Source organism: Eurosta solidaginis, chromosome X (assembly GCF_040869045.1).
Source record: "Eurosta solidaginis isolate ZX-2024a chromosome X, ASM4086904v1, whole genome shotgun sequence".
Taxonomy (NCBI): Eukaryota; Metazoa; Arthropoda; class Insecta; order Diptera; family Tephritidae; genus Eurosta; species Eurosta solidaginis.
This window is the reverse complement of record NC_090324.1, coordinates 121,362,719-121,368,255: the sequence shown is the minus strand read 5'-3', so window position 1 is coordinate 121,368,255 and position 5,537 is coordinate 121,362,719. Positions and strand designations below refer to the sequence as shown.

The 5,537-nt window shown below is 42.6% G+C and overlaps 1 pseudogene; it reads right to left on the bottom strand.

Moving 5' to 3' along the window:
• Positions 1 to 1,055: 1,055 nt before the first annotated feature.
• On the bottom strand, positions 1,056 to 3,201 carry LOC137235108 (histone deacetylase 6-like; annotated as a pseudogene).
• Between the last annotated feature and the right edge of the window lie 2,336 nt (positions 3,202 to 5,537).

Here is a 5,537-nt window from a genome sequence, read left to right as displayed (position 1 = left end):
AGACGACCTTTTGTCAAACTGATCCTTCTCCCTACGGAGATCGATTGTGAGAGGACCACGGGCTCCTCTTAACAATCCCTCCTTTCCTCCCCATCCCTCTTTTCAAAAAATCGACCCTAGCCTAATGCAGATTCCCCATCTGCCACAAAACACTTATTTTTGAATTTTCAAAAGTTAAACTCCAAGTCCACTCGCTCACCCCGGAGCGAGGACACCAAAAAATTCCAAATTCAATTCAATTTCAAAAATTAACCCAAATTCACCCGCTCACCCCCAGCGAGGACACAAGAAACCACTCCCATTCACTCGTTATCCCATAACGAGGACATCATAAAAATCTACAGCAGTAGGGCGAACCGATCTGCCACCGAACCTAAAGGCGTTCAGCCCATTATCTTTCTTAATGCCCAGCTCTCGTTCACCCCGAACGAGGCCAACAACCCGCTTAACCCAGCTCTCGTTCACCCCGAGCGAGGCCAACAACCCGTATAACCCTGCTCTCGTTCCCCCGAACGAGGCCAACACAATCCTGACGCAGATCCCCAATCTGCCACACAATACAACCCCCCCCCCCCCCCCCCTTTTTTTTTTATTCTTTGACAGACTATGGCCACAACACTGGAGCTTAATACCAATAAGAGCAACTCATAATAGTGCATGGAATCTCACCTGCAGCTTAGCAGTATCCAAAAGTGTTTCCTTGAGCAATTCTAGCGCACGCATAAGAGTTTCCGGGGCGGGGAGATCCATACAATCGAAATGCACCACATCACCTAAGCCGAGTTTTTTTTAAAATTGCAACACACCAGCACCCACAAGTAAAGAACAAGTTAATATCATATTTACAGTAACCATTCGTTAGCTTCTCACCTGTATGTCTCATTCCATGACACTTTCGTGTATCGGGTTTGGCTAATTTAAGATCACAATGACGACAAGCATACTCCTTCAGCTTTTCAAATTACCCGCACTATCGCAAACCTTGCTACAGAAGCGACATGGCCATGTACATACGTTCCAGCGTATGATAGTTCATGTGAATCGTCAATTCGTTCTTAGTCAAAACCATGGGGTACATCCGGCACGGCATGATGACCAGGCTGGCGTACAATGCAAATACCGCTTCAGGCCTCACCCTTCAAAAACTTTGTCAACCACTTGCAATACCGAACCTGCCGCCATTGTAGCACATTCAAACGTTTTTCGATGAAAATAAACTGAATTATATTTTCCACGCATTTCCTTGCAATTCATCCTTATGGCTTATGCGTCGAATAAAATTTAGATGCGCACGCGTATGCGCTAAACAAATGTCATCTGTAGTTGCTGTACGTGTTGGCAGATGTTTCATGCGTTCCGTGAGTTGATGGTCTTGATGCATTTCATGAATACGTTTCATGCGCTCGGGCTGTTCGGGATGACCCTCTTCGAAGGAGTTGCTATGCTGAAGCATTAAATCATCATATACATAACAAACGCGTATTTGTGGAGAAAGCAATTTGGTTTCACTTTTTAAATACTTCAAGCGCCTCTCATTCTGTGCAACAATTTCTGGTGCTATAACCGGGGCAGTGTTTCTTGTAGGAAAACGTGCAGGCAGTGACTTACCGCCAATGAATAGGCGACTAATTTTATGCAACTTTGGCTTCGGATTAACATTATTCAGTTCTTCCATGGTATATATGGGCTGAATTCGCAAAGAGCGCCAATAAGAACGATGTGCATAAATGCAATTGAGTATTGCATCTTGTACAACTTCACTGGGTGGATAAAGTTTTCTACTAGCCTTGGGCATGTCCCGCCCAAAAGGGTGCGTAGTGTGAGTGCTGCACCTTCTGCTAGCGAGTCCAAACAGTAACCACCTTCTAAAACCACAGATACATGCGATTGCGACAATTTCATTAATGTACTTAACATATGCGGATAAAATGCTGGTGTGACTTCCATTTCGCCTTCCGGACAGCCTAAAGCTGCATCATAACCAGCCGATATAATAACCAATTCAGGTTGATATTCCACAGCAACCGGTATAAGTAATTGTTGAAGGATTGCCATGTAATCACCATTGCCCATTTTTTGTTTTATTTAAGGGCACATTAAAATTATAACCCAAGCCATTGCCATAACCAATAGCATCAAAATCGGATTCCTTTAGATTGGGCAAAATGTGCCATGCTCAAAACGATGTATAGAAAAATAGAGAACCCTTTGGTCACTGTAGAAGAAACGGTGCGTACCCTGTCCATGATGTATATTCCAATCGACAATCCTTATTTTGCTTAACTTCAAAATGCCTAAAGCGTATTGTGCTGCTATGGCCACATTGTTGAAGAAACAGTAACCATTGAATTCAGCCTTCATTGCATGATGACCTGGTGGTCGTATGATTGCCATACCATTCTGTACATTGCCATTTATTATATTCTCAATTAAGTCTATCGTCGAACCGGTCGCCAGTAGAGATAGCTCAAAGGTGGACGGATGTATATAAATTGAATCGAACTTTGAACTTTAAACCTTTCATTCCTACTACATCGTGCACACCCGAAGTCTGTTGTAGAAGCTCATAATGTTCATTGCTATGTAACAGGAGTACCTCATCTTTCGTAGCACGACGTGATGGAATCCGTTTGCAATGTTCAATAAGCTGCAACTCTTTGCATCGTTCCAACACACGAATTAAGCGTTCTGGTCTCTCTGGATGATTTTCATCCCAGAGGCAACGATGTTGAGACATATTTTCATCATAAACAATGCCAGTAGGTTTTTGCGTCATTGTTTGTGCAATTACAGCATTCTGAAATATATCTTTAACAACTTGTTCTTGTTGGTTTTGCTTTGTTCTCAGCATCAAGTTGATGACGAAACGCGCCCAATAAAAAAAAAAAAAAAACCTGCGTATCAAACATTTGACCAAAGGCAATTTTCCTAAAAACACAGCACACCAGAGGGGCGTGACAAAATGAAAGGTATGATCTTCGGATACTTCAGAAAGGTCACGCGGTTCAATATCAGCCTCACAAACGGTTACCAAATATCCTGCTACAGACACGCAACCACGTTTACAGGCTATGAAAAGCGGTGCGCAACCATTTCGCATTTTTTTTTTTTTTGACAATTTCGCGACGAAGGTCACGGCAATAGCTTTCCAAGTCATCCCGTATACTTGGACAGCACAGAGTCATCCTTAGAACGTTTACATCCTTCTATTAAATCATAATGTAATTTGGGACCTTTCTTTGCATACTGTGCACTATGTACGATAGCCAGCCGTTATCTCGGCCCACATTTATTGGACCTGCCTTTAAATTTAATCCAGCTGTGCCATTATTCGAATTAGAATTACCACTACTCATTACTGCGCCTAGTGTGCGAGATCTCCACTGGCCAGCTGCTGGCCTCGGGGTCTTTGGGGGTTTTTCAGGCGGCTGTGTAGATCTCTTCGACCTCAAGGATATTTATTGTAAGGGTCAGCAATTTGCATTTTATTTAGATGACTATGAACAATATAGGTGGTATTTTTTCAACTTTTCATCACCAATACCTGAAACGAGAAAAGGCAAAAGTAAAGAAGTTAGAAAATGTACAAAACACTAAAAACGGAACGATACCGGCATACTTACCCATCCACTGTTCTGCATCTCCACCACCAGTCACCTGAAAAAGAAAAGAAAATTTATTAAAAATCTGAAATAACATAAAAAATAGTTATTGGAATAAAATTATTGCAAAATGTTTTACTACTTACCCTTGTGTCCAGCAACGCGTAAAATTCCACATGAATTGAAGCAAAAACGGTAAAATAAATCTTTCGATTAATTTTTGTTTTTGCTTCATTCTCTATACTGAAAGGCATATTTGTAACCAACGTATGTATGTATGTATGCCTACTTGGTTCGGCATATTCTATTAGTGCTGCATCAAATGACGTACACTGATACCGAAAACCCGCAAAAGGAACAAAATCGGGATCGGCTTTTTTGACCCGGGCAGTCCCAAAACATACTTACGCACAAAAAATAAAGGCAAACACCTCCTTAAAAAATTAATTGCTCTCATTTACAAACAAAAAAAAAAACAACCAAAAAAAATTTTTTTTGATTTTTTGATTTTTTTTGCCGTCGGTACTGCCTGTTTTTTGGCGGGGGGCAGGACTTGTTGTTTCTCAACAACAAACATCACAAACAGTCATTATAAGGGCTCGGTACAAAAACGATCCGGGTCCCGAAATAAAAGAATCCCGACACGACAAAATCCCGAAATGGAAAAAAAGTCAACTGTTTCTACCGGCCTAGTGTGCTACTGCCCCAGTGACCTAGTTTTTTTCAAGGGCAAGCAAATACATATATGTATATATATACTCGCACACCACAAATTCACCATACCAGCTGTCAGCTAACCAATAACTACACGACAGGGCTGCATGCAATCTCATAATGATACGTGCAGATAGAACGCGTCGTGAAGAACGCATCGCCAGTCTGCATGCAAGCACCGTTTGCATACGTTTGTAGTAAAACACCTTCGCTTCACCCAACCAACCTCACGGCCACTCGCCCTGGCACATCCATCAAATGCCACAGTCGCCCTGAGAGCGACACGACACGTTATACGCTGGAACGGAGACTTCGGCCTCTTCGTCCAGCCCAGAAAAACCTCAAAACCATCGAGTCTGGAACGGAGACCTCTGCCTCTTCGTCCAACCAACAAAAAAAAAAACCGCAAATCTGGAATGGAGACCTCGGCCTCTCCATCCGGAACGACAAAAACCAAAAAATAACAAAAAATGGTGCCAATCTGGAACGGAGACCTCGGCCTCTTCGTCCAGCCTTACTGGCCATCGACTATACAATTATGTATAATTCAATGGCAAGAAATATTCACTTACATCTGTTCATCACCGTTAACTTTTATCATCCTAGCTTAGGTGGCATGCTAGGCAAGTCGGAAAGGATTCCCGGCCATTTTGCGTCGCAGACGAACTCCTCATTTAGATTAAGTTTAGTGTGTAAGTCTTATAATAATTTTTCTCGTTTCAGCGGAGGTCATTGGCGGAAAACGATGTTGCGTATCGCAAGGGGGGCCGGCATGTTTAGGCAGGATGCCTAACTTTTCCGCATCTGATTGCGACCCCCCCCAATGCAACTCTGCAAATCGATACTCGATACTCGAATTAATTTATAACCACCCACACCATCACCCTCATGCATGTGCATGCATGTACATGCACGTGTATGTGTGCTTTTTGTCAGCACTCATGCATATGCATGTCGTGTGGGTGCCTTTCCCCTCCCAAACGGAGGATTTTGCGGGTCAACGGTTGTAGCTTGCTATACAACCGGCCTCTTTGATTTCAACAGCCAACCAGTTAACATCTGCCGCCAGCGATCTCTGCCGTATTTCTGCGTTTATTCAGGTAATATTGTAACTATTGCTAGTTTTATATTTACCCAATAAATCACATACATTATAACGAGAAATCTCGTCTATTTGCTTATTTTCATTTCCAACCCGCTTACTCTCGCTGAGATCGACCC